This window comes from Castanea sativa, chromosome 2 (genome assembly GCF_040712315.1).
Source record: "Castanea sativa cultivar Marrone di Chiusa Pesio chromosome 2, ASM4071231v1".
NCBI lineage: Eukaryota > Viridiplantae > Streptophyta > Magnoliopsida > Fagales > Fagaceae > Castanea > Castanea sativa.
The window spans coordinates 31,519,860-31,532,113 of NC_134014.1; the positions used below are offsets into that span (position 1 = coordinate 31,519,860).

The 12,254-nt window shown below is 36.0% G+C and overlaps 1 pseudogene; it reads left to right on the top strand.

The window, feature by feature from the left end:
* The first annotated feature begins 11 nt into the window (after positions 1–11).
* On the top strand, positions 12–11,589 carry LOC142625212 (citrate-binding protein-like; annotated as a pseudogene).
* Positions 11,590–12,254: the final 665 nt, after the last annotated feature.

Genomic DNA, 12,254 nt, shown 5'->3' on the forward strand with positions numbered 1-12,254 from the left:
TACCACTATTAATGCATTTGAGCCTTTTTCTTTTCATCATAAACTTCCAAACTTGTGCCTCGCAACCCTTAAACCTCACAGAAGGGTTCATCTCCCTCCCACTAAATCAATCAAATCTTATCATACAAAAGCCCTATGACGTGCCAGAAGATCAGCGTTATAGTTTCATCGATGGAGTTCACAAACTGTGGGTGTATTCTACAGACAAGCCTCAGTCCTATTAGCAAAACTGGTCCTTGCATTGAAATCCGTATTCATGTAAGTAATGTGAAAATACTCTCCCTCTCTCTCTCTCTCTAGTAGTATTTAAAAACTAGAGTAACCCCTTTATATATGGACACATCTTATTCTATAGTTAGGTGCATTTTCTTACTTAATTACGATACAAATTTGTTTACACCGTTTGACTCTATTATTGTTACACAATAAAAATAAAAAATGAAGTCAACAAAGAGTTTAAGTAGAAATAATGTTACTTAAATAAAAGCTTACCACCTCAGCAAATAAATAAATAAATAAACATGTGAGTCTCTATTACATGTTTAGCTGGGGTCTAGATACATGGTTCTAAAGTAAACCAAGTTAACAAAAAATAGAGTCTATTGCTAGTCAGCCGGGGTCTCTCCGTCCTTCTTTTCAACCGTCTGGTTCCCTTCAAGTGGACGGGACTCCTCCTCAACGGAATTAGCCTGATCATTATGAGGAGCAGCCTCCTCGTCACCTTAAGGGTAGGGAGTGGAATCATCCGCAAAAGATCGTTGGTGCCTTCGGAGTCTATTGGACAGGTTGGGGTCTGGCCTTTAGTATCAACATTGATATGTGACAAGTCTAGATCCGGGAAGGAGGCCTTGACCTGACGGAGTCAGTCATCGAAGCCATCGACAAAAGAACTACCTAGCTCGGTTAAAAGAGCGTCGGGGTCATGGTATTCCTTTATCGCATCCTCCTTAGCTTGACGGAGCTGCTTCTTGGACTTAGAGATTTCATCTTCCTTGTCCTTAAGTACTTTTTTTGGTGCCTCCATCTGTGCCTCCGCCTCGTCCAGCAGTTTTTTCGTCAGATCAAGCTTGTTTTCCTAGACGACCTTCGAGGCCTTCAGCTCCTCCAACTCCGCCTCTGTCGCCTTTACCTTCGGCCTCACACATTTTACCACCATCTCCTGAGACAGGCAACGGTCCATTAGACCCTTCATCATGAGCACCCCTTGCAAGAATCAAAAACAAAGGTTAGAAAAACAAAAACAACGTGATGGAAAGGAAAAGGATGGATATACATACCTGTGCAAGGCTGAAAAGGCAAGTCTCCCCCATAGCCTCGGTTGCATGGTTGCCCAAGTCCTCGTAGTCATCATCTTTGATGATAGACGAAAGTTGCTTGAGTGCATACCACGAGTCCTCACAGAGGAGGACGAGGTGCTTTTCAGTAACGGGACCCTGATCAGTCATAAGGCCTTTGCCCTTCCTTGGACCAGACATATGAGGCAGCTTGTTTGGGTCAGGATTCTCCACAACGGCTGACCCCACCGCCACCTTGGGTTTTTTTGGGAGATGGTCGATCTTGTCCAATGGTTTCCTCTTTGTGGACAGGTTGGCCAAACCCGTTCCCTTGGGAAGCAAGCTTCCCTCCTGCTTCTTCCGCGTAGCAGCCTGTTGCTTGATGAAAGCCCTCCTCTTTCCGTCTTCCATTTCTACATCAAAATGGACGGAACGAAAGAGTTAGGCAAACTACTATATAAAAGAAAAAGTAATGGGCAACGAACTCACGTCTGCGTGCTTGACTATTGTAGTGACGGGCAACTGCGGTAGGCTCAGGACCGTCACAATACCAGTGGATTATGTCCAAGGTAACAAATTTTGCCCACGTCCTCTCTACCAACTCGATCCTAAAGATCTTTTCCAAAAAAACTCTATTGCTCAAAAGTCACCTCTGTACAGTCTCAGGCTACAAAAAAAGGACAGTTAGGCCAACACATGACACAAATAATAAGAAACAAAATTTAGACCAGATGGGGACATTATACCCCAAGTTTTGTCCACAGGCATGTACTCCTGATCATCATGGTGACACATCTAGTCGTCCCCCTAAATGAAGAAGTATCAGCTCTTCCAGTTTTTATTTGAATCAGGGGTGTCGCACACTAGCCTAAGTATCGACTTCCTCGGTAGGAAACTATACATACCCCTAGACTAGGTGATTTTTTATGGACAATAGCAGTGGAAGAACTCCTTCATTATCATCTTACGTTCCCCATTAGTCAAGACTCCATATAAAACATCCGCGCCAAGGAAGACTCTCCAAGCATTCGAAGAGATCTAGGTGACGACCAGGCCCAAGTATTGAAGTAGATGGCATTGAAGAGCACTTAGAGGGAATCTAAGTCCCGCCTTAAACATCTGCTCGCACACCTCAACGTCTTCGGCATCCCAGTAGTAGCACTTTTTGGATTTGAGAGGCAAACGAATAGGGATGCCAACGGGAATTTGGTATCTTTCCCTAAGGGTCTCGAAGTGTTTTTGCTTGATGCTAGAGTTGAAGTCATTTACCGTCCATAACGGGAGAAGGAGAAACTCCCTAAGGCCATCAGGACCTATGACGGATTGGATGTGAGGTTCAGCGTACTATACGTCTTTACTATTTGAATCCCCATCTAAATCACCCTCTGATCTGACCACGTCCAAGTCCTTATCCTCCTCCGTAGAAGGAGAGTTGGTAGACGGAACCCTTTCATCATAAGAAGTGCCGAGGTCATCCTAACCTAATGAATACACCTCATCATAGCCCGCTCCTTCGAAGATTGTTCACTCGACGCCTCACTAGACATCTATCACCTATACGTGACGGATAAACCCCTAAGACTCTACAGGTCTACATAGGCCACAAGCGTGCAATATTTAAAGTGAATAACAAAAAGAGAACTCAATATTAGGCAACGAATACTTACCAGTTGAATGATAAAAAGAGGCAACGGAAACGGCGTGGCGAACGGTCACACTTAGTCAATGGTATGAGGATTTTTGGTAGGAGACAATAGCGCTCTGATATTGGAAATTTGTTATGGAAAGTAAAAATGAAAAGGAGAAGCAACATATATATAGAGGGAACGGCGCAAAAGATGAAGGGACGCTTTGATCCGAGTAATCAGTCACTGAGAGTGTGCCACGTGCCCCTCCTGTAGTAATGACTCGAGTCTAGCTTGTCAATCAAAGCGCAACTCCCTAGAATATAATTAAACCATTACTCTATGGGTCCATTTGTGAAAATAGGCCACGGACCCATAGAGTGAGGGGGCAACTGAAGGGGATAGAATTTGAGATAGATGGATCCATTCATAAAGCCAACCAAAAGCAATGGTGCCAAGGAGAAGGAAGGTCTAAACGTACTGACAAACAATGGGCAAAATAAAGATTGTGCCTAGACGAAGAGAAAGAGAAGATGGATGGACTCTTTATCGTGGACGGATTCCAAGTAGACGGATACAAAGTAGACAGGTGGAAAAGCCATGTGGCATCCACATGGCTTAAGTGGTCTCCAAGAAATTTCAAAATGGAAATGTCTTACGCCCTATGATTAACCCTAATCAACAAAATCTCTATATGGAAAGGATCCTATAAAATACGTGTATTTATGAGGATCTTCCCTACAAGGAAACATCTTCTTCACCAAGAAACAAAGGTCAGTTCTACACTACTATAAAAACTTAAAACCCTCAGAAATCAAGGTACGCATAATTTACCCCAACTCTGGCACCTAGAACGGTGAAAGTTCTCTAACTTAACTTTCGGATGGTATTTGGCTGGTATCACACCGGTACTCTCTGTGAGGTCTTCTTTTTCTTTGTTGCAAAGGTTTTGTCTAGAGCACGTGGGGACTATGCAACTTACTGATGATTTTTGGCATCATCAATGCATTTGAGCCTTTTTCTTTTCATCATAAACCTCCAAATTAAACTTGTGCCTCGCAACCCTTCAACCTCACAGTCATAGAAGGGTTCATCTCCCTCCCACTAAATCAATCAAACCTTGTCATATAAAGACCCTATGATGTGCCACAAGATTAGTGATACAGTTTCATCAATGGGGTTCACAAACTATGGGTATACTATATAGACAAGCCTCACACCCCTACTAGCAAAACTAAACCTTGCACTGAGATCCGTATTCATGTAAGTAATGTGAAATGGCTCTAGCTAGGAGTATTTAAAACCAAAGTCACCCCTTTAGATATCAACAAAACTGAATTAGGTGCATTTTCTTCATTGTTGTACCTTAACAAACTAATAGGGCAAAGCTTTACTCTCAAAACAACACTCAAGTAATCTATAAATAGTAAATTTAGGGATATACAATTTTTCACTACTCTTAAGTTGACATGATCTGATTGTTACCTAATATAAGCAATATCAACAATAAGTTGATATAAAATAATGTTGAGTAAGTCAAAATTATGTACCACCTTAGTAAATAATACTGTTTTTGAACCCGGATTGGACCGAGCGGTCCAAACAGAAAAACCGAGAACCGGACTGAAATTCAGTTTTTAAGCATAGAGAACTGAGTGTACATGAGTTCTGAGAGAACCAGACGAACTGAGGTTCAACCGATCATGGAATAGGGGAAAATTAAAGAAAAAAGCGGCTGCCAAGATTCGAACTTGAGCTTTCACACCTTGTAAGCAAGATTAAGCCATGACCAACAGACCAAGTGCTCTTCTTGGGAGCTAATATGCAAAATTATTAAATTTATATTAAATATACATGATTTATAGTTCCTAAACTTCTATGTCATCTTTCTCAACATATTAAATATTACTAAATTAACTTTTTATTTAAGAATAATACCTATGCAATTTATGAATTTATTTTAAAAGTCGTTTTTAGTTAATTGAAATGATTTCTCTTAAAGGATTATTATAAAAATTTCTTTTTATGCTTATTTATGTTGTACTATTTTTTATTAACCTTATAATGTACTATTTTATGTATTTTGTTTCAATTTTTAAGATATTTTTAGTAAATTTTGCTAATATTTACAAATTTACTATATTTATTTATATTTAAATAATTATTAAATTAATTATGATGTCATCACGGTTTGACTCCGGTTCAACCTCGGTTCGACTTTAAAAACCTTAAATCTGTCCCTTTTATGGTTCAATAAACAATCCAGGTTTCAAAATCATAGTAAATAATGAAGAAAAAAAAATTCATATATGTAACATTGCTCATTTATAAACTACCGGCCTCTTACTTATAAGCTCTTAGCCTCCTGCACATATGTTGCTTGTGAGGATTACTATTGGGTAATAAATTATATTTTTTCTATATAATGAGATTCAGGGGATGTATATTACAAATTTTACTACACGATCTTTATTTACTAATGTGATAATAAATGTGATTAATAAATTTTAAAATATAATAAATAAATTTGTGAATTATTTTTTTTTTGTAATTAATGATATATTATATAAAAGAAATTATAATATTACTAACATTACTCATGTAAAATTATTAGCCGTCCCTGCCCCCAATTTTAACCAATTGTTATAAATATTACTAACATGACTCTGCATTATTTCAAGTATCAAACATTGTTAGACCTCCCCTCAAAGACAAAGATATGGTTACTTTCTATCACATTATTTTAGTCTCTCTTTCCACAAGAAATCAACAACTAAATAACAAGACGTTGCAGTTGCAGTTGCAGTTGCATTTGCATGCATAAACATTACATAAGATACTACACTTTAGTATATAGTGCACTTGCAAGCCCTATTCCCAATTAAAATTTTTTAAAATTATATGTACCTATAAATTTATTTTCTTTTCAAAAGTAGTTCTCTTAAGCAATTCAAATTAAAATCATTCACTTGCCTTTGACTAAAGTCACAATCTTGACATTATAGTTATATTGATTTATCTTTAGTACAATTGCTATGACCATGGCTTGTCCTTTTTATGTTGTTCCCAACTAGAAATGGTCGAATGGACGACAACAACAACAACAACATAAGCTTCGCCGTTATTGTTTTTGTCTCCACGTCAATCCAGTGCTTCAATCCAAGCACATTCTAAATTATTTAAATTAGTCCCATTATTTCTACTTTCTTTTCTATCTTATTTTGATCAATTTTTTTTTTTTAAAGTTTATATGTAGTGTAGGGGTAAAGGGTCCATAAGTGTATATTGGACCGTGGGCCTTATCCGAGGATGTCTATTAGTCCGAGGACCAAAAGATAACAAAGAAGACGTGCAAATTAGAGCATCACGGACAATCTTTTGATGGAAATACTTGGGAAGATAGTCTGAGGAAGAGTGCCTTCTCGGCTAAGTAACGTAGAGGTCAGAAGAATTGGTCTACCCTTAAGAACAACATCTCAAAGGGTTCTATTGATAAGGATAAACATTAGGGAAGCATAGGACAAAAGGAAACTAAAAAATATTTAAGGGAAAGCTACTACCACTGCATTGAATGTTTTGCAGCTAATCATCTGGCCGCATTAATGTGGAAGTGATGCCTGAACAGTGATAAACAGCCTTACAGCTACTCCCAAAGGCTTCAAGAAGGTGCTGATGGGACAAGAATCAAAGCGAATAGCTTGACCTACACGTGGACGGTGAAGATGAAGAAAAGAAAGGTATATAATGAAAAGGGAATCCCCTTACAGAATGAGGTATTTGAAATTAGGGAGAGAAAAACCATTGTTGCACCAAGAACTGAACTGTAACCAAAGTCATAAGATATATATATATATATATATATATAAGATTTAGTCTCCTCGGACTGTGTCGATGACAATTTACTTCGTGCAATTGTATTCTTATTTTCTTTTCATCTGAGCTCACTACAATTATTATCTAATTCATTAAAGCCTTTTCCGTTTGGGTTTAAGTGTGCGTTTGAATACCGCTTATTTTGCTAGAAACTGAAAACTGAAAACAATTAAAAAAAAATTAAAAAGTTACTGTTCATGCGCTTGGCACTATTCATAAGCCTTATTGCACTGTTCATATCCCATGAACAGTGCAAGAGGCATTGGAATTATAAATAAATAAAAAAAGAAGCCAAGAACGCAAAAAACACCAAACGCAGGGAGTATTCGAACGGAGCTTAAGTACTAAATTGAGTCCTTACATGTAGTTTGGACTTTTTTTTCCCTACACACACATATATATACACACACATGCGGTTTGAATTGTGTTATATAATCATTTTTTGTTTGTACATGTACAACTATATATATCTAGCATATACATAATATGCAAAATAAAAATATATTTAATCATCATCATAATTTTTGTTTGGGCCCCAAGGAGAAATTGATGGCTCCTCTATTCAGTACACATTTTAGAAGTCCAAAAAAGAAAATTTTGGTAAGATAAGGCCATTCAAAGATAGTCGAGTAATTAATCAGCCGAAAACCTTGTAGCTCAATTTGTATTTTTTAGTATTTTCAATAAAGATATTTAAGATTTAAATTTTTCCACCTCCAACTATCAATGTATCAAAAAATATAGTTACGCAATTGATCTTTAAATCTTTCCTACATGTTCTAAATAATGGACCTCTTGTAGGTTAAAAACATGTTTGTATCGCATAGAAAACACACGCAGTGAAAAAATTAACGGATCTACTTTATTCGCAATTGATAACATGCACTATGTAAGTTTCAGAATTCAAGAACTAGAGAGTATACCTTCGTGTGGTGAATTTCAAAAATAAAGATCAGAAGCACTTGTGAACACTTTTATTCTTCACTCCAATTCCACTAGCGCCCAAGAAGTGTGGTCTCTCAATAAGTTTTCAATGGAGAATTAGAGAGAATGATATACACTCACACATACACCATTTCACAAGAGTGTTGTTAACTTACTAAAAATTCTGTACGTTTCTCCCTTTGTATCTAATTAATTATCTAATTGGGCTGGCCTTTTAAGCCTTTCCAATTGGTCTTAATGTGTGGCTTGGAGTGGTACCAATAAGACACTAGCTCCAATGAGCATTGGGCTTTTCTGTCAACTCTTAACAAGTCCAAAGTTACCATTAACTATATTTAATACGACTATATAAATATAGTTGCACTCTAGGCCTTATTTATAAATTATATCTTAAGACTTTATTGAACATGCAACCCTTTCATAAAATATTCGTAGTAATACAAAGTCATAAATATAGACTGCCACTTAAAGATTACTACATTTTAATTTCTTGAGTAGCCGGTTTAATCATTTAAGTTATTCATCATATATTTATGAAATCCAATTTCATAAATATATATACTTTAGTAACTCCTTACTAAAGTGGTTAGATTTAATACTCTGAATAACCAAACTCATTAAAATTATCTCAAATAAATATTGTATATCTCCGTTAAGAGACTATGAATTCCATCTTAAGAATATATGTTCTATCAACACTAAATATGGTTGCCTAATATACTAAGGTTTTTATCGTGATTTTAGACCTCACTTTTGATATATCAAAGTAACCTACACTTCATGATCAAGTCTACTACTCTCTCAGGATTAAAGTTCATGTAAATAGAAGTCGTAAGATTTATTATTCATTTGACAGTCATTAGGAGAATAATAAATCTCACATCGGTCTAGTTCAATATGTTTTAACTCTTAAAAAATATCAACATACCAACTAAAAATCTCAATTTCCATAATCAAAACAAATCATCTTAGTTGACATGTTATAGTCTTCGCAGATAAAATGCTCAATTTCATCACCGACTACAAATTAAAATTCTGAGTTTACAAAGAACTTGTGATTTATATTTTCTGAGACTAAATCATATAAATCACATACTATGCATCTCATGGACTATATGATAATATCCAAATATTCATGTTACCATTATTTTTAGATAAAAATAAAATAACTTTATTAATCACAACATAATGTCATACATAACATTATACAATAGGATTTAAGAGCACATATCTTAACACCTCTTTAATGAGATACCTCCGAAAACTATTTTACAAACATGGAATTAGTTTTTCATTTTCATTTTTTTATTTTTTATTATATATATTGTTATCATCAAAAGGAAAATTTGAGACCATAATAATTTTTTTTTTTTTAACTTAGTTTGTGATCAACTTATTAAGCCTATTTCCGTTTGCTAAACGTTTATTTACTTATAAGTTATAATTTAGTCACAATCAATTTTATAGAACTATTCACTTTTGTTGAAAGTTTATTTATTTATTTACTGAAAGTTGTCAAAAATATAATTCTACCTATAGAAAATGAATTAAAAATTTTATACATAAGTAAATTTATTAAAAATTTAATTAAAACATACTGCTTGAATTTGGCATATGGTCCTTGATTTGCTGGGTTAATATTCAAGCTTCTCAAACATGACATAAGTTTGAAGTTCAACATTTTAATGGTATCCTTAGTCCTTACCTATATAAATTACAGTTTCTCTCACAAGCTTAGCTCTTAAGAAATTTTGAATTTGATCATTTAGCTATAGGGATGAAAAAAAAACTTTAATAAAACTAAAAACAAACTTTTTAATTCTAAGTAACTTTTTTTCCAGCCATTGAAAAAAAATAAAAACAAAAACAAACAAACAAACAAACAGACAAACCTACTAACTCTATATTCTCCATTCATGATTTTCAGGGATGTGATTATTCTACCAATGTTTGGCTATTTGAAGGATATGGGTACGTACGAAATGGTATATATGGGGTGTGCATCATGCATGTGTTTGGTGCTAGATCTCAGGCTACAACCCTAGCATTTACATTAAACAATGGTTCACTTTCTTACTATTGGGGTCCAGTCCTAGTCCCAAACATCTACGATAGATGGCTTCTGCTAAATTTTTTTTTTTTTTTTTAATGTATTCATATGACCTGCCCATTAATCTTTGTAATACCATGTACAAGGTCATCACGTAACTCCTTGTGGCCCGCATATGACCTGCCTTGGACTATTTAGTCTCTCCGCTCCAGACAACATTTGTACCTAAGAGAAAGGGTGTGGACAATGCCATCATTGTGCAAGAGCTAATCTGCTCCATGTCCAAAAAGAAGGTAGAGAAGGGTTTATGGCAATTAAGATCGATTTGAAGAAAGCTTATGACCGCCTTAAGTGGAGTTTCATAAGGGATACTCTTGCTCTCTTTAAATTCCCAAATCACCTGTGTAGAGAGGGAAAATTCTCGACCTATTACAAGCTGACACATCATACTACCAAGTCCACAAAATACAACCAATTACAAAGCGCCACGTACTGCTGCTAGGTTTTGCCATCACTATTCAGATTCCAATAGAAATTTGCCAAGTGTCATTGAAATAATGGCATGAAACTGCATCAGCATGGGCCAGCGATGACACAAGCAGCCCTGCACGTGTAAGCGATGACACAAGCAATCCAGCACGTGTAAGCGATGACATAAGCGGACCAATCAAGCTGTGACAAGTGTCACCAATCAGACTCCGCCACGTGTCGCTCACCCACCCCTAAACTCCTATAAATAGAAGCATTCCTAAGACATTTAGGAGGACAGAGGACACACAGGACACAGAGAGAGACAGGATAGAGAAAAGGAAGAAGATATCTTGAGTTCAGAAATCCAGAAGCTCTGCCGGAATCAAACCCCAAAGCCTTCAAGAATTTCAAGAACTTCAACCTCGAATACAGACAACATTCGAAGCAAAATCATCCAAACTACTCGTCCAGATCTCAAAGTTCACTGGAATCAAGCTCAAAAGCCTTCAGAAACCTCAACAAACCACAAATTGGTGAAGCTCTACGGATTCAAGCCTCCAAAGCCCCGAAGAATTTCCACCACAAACCTTCAAACACGAAGAACACACGAAGAACACGAAGAACAAAGAATTTCTAACAAGCTCATAGCCAGAGATTCATTGTAATTCCGTTTCAAAGATCTTCGATCCATTCCTCAGCCAAATTGAAGAATATCTTATGTTCAAATCAAAATCACATTACCACAATCCCAATCAATAAATCTTTCAAGGAGATCGAATCAGAGGATCACTCTTTTGTAATTACAGAGAATTGTACCACACATTTATCAATACAAATTCGTATTTGTGAAACTATTTTAATTGTTTGATTTATTTCGAACTAAGAAATTTAGTCGTCTACAACCTGAGTTCCCTAATTATGAGTTGTGTCTCTATCGCTCCTCCATATCAATGCTCTTCAATGGAGGAGCTTTAGAGCCTTTCCATCCGTTAAGGGCCATAAGGCAGGGGGACACCCTCTCTCCCTATCTGTTCATTTTATGTATGAAGGTTTTGGGGGCAATCTTCGCAAAAAAATGCAAAGCAAAGTTTTGGGATCCTGTCTCAGCCTCTAGAGGTGGTGCGGCATTCTCCCATCTGTTTTTTGCAGATGACCTTGTACTCTTCGGTTCCTGCTAAATGTAATCCATGACGTTGATGCCTCGGATGTGAATAGATGGGGTTCTCAAGTATGAGGCTGCTGGACATGGGGGGAAAAACACATTACTTCAAATGCAGAGTCTATGCACAGAGGAATGATTCATTATATGGAGTCTCGTTGGAAGGAAATTAAAGTTTTTAAGAAATGTTGATCCTGGATTTTGTTTGTGATATGTATTTAATAAGAGTTTGCTAGAATTAAATAAATCATATAGTTTTGTGTCTTGCTAGGTGATCAATATTTGAATACTGTATACACAATGATTGTGATGAAAATAATATATTACGTACTATGGCAAAAGTTTTAAATTAGACCAAGTTGCCATTTGACATAATCTGATAATATGTTTTTTTAATTCACTTAAAAGAACACAGAAAAAAAGAGACTAATATATGACTAAAAGATTACTTCATTTTTTCACCCCACTATTTCATTATGTAGGTTAACTGAGTAGAAGTTCATCAAAAAAAAAAAAAATTAACTGAGTAGAAATCTGGCATTTATAGATTTGTTCATTGTGAAGGACAAAATTCCTTATCCTAATTGATCCAAGACCAGGAAAGAAGACTATAGAAATGAGCAAATATATATAATGGAACCAAATGAATGATGACAAATTAAAGAGTCGGTAGGTGATAGTTACATGCTTTGAAAGTTTTATTTTGACGTTCAATGGCAACGAATCCTAAAAATATGCTAAATGTATAACTTAAAAATTCTGGGTCAGAGAGAGTTCAAGCAAGCAAAGAAGGGTTCATATTTTGTGTTAAATTATTGAAGTATTTTATTAACCACGTCTGAAAGTGGAGTTTTTTT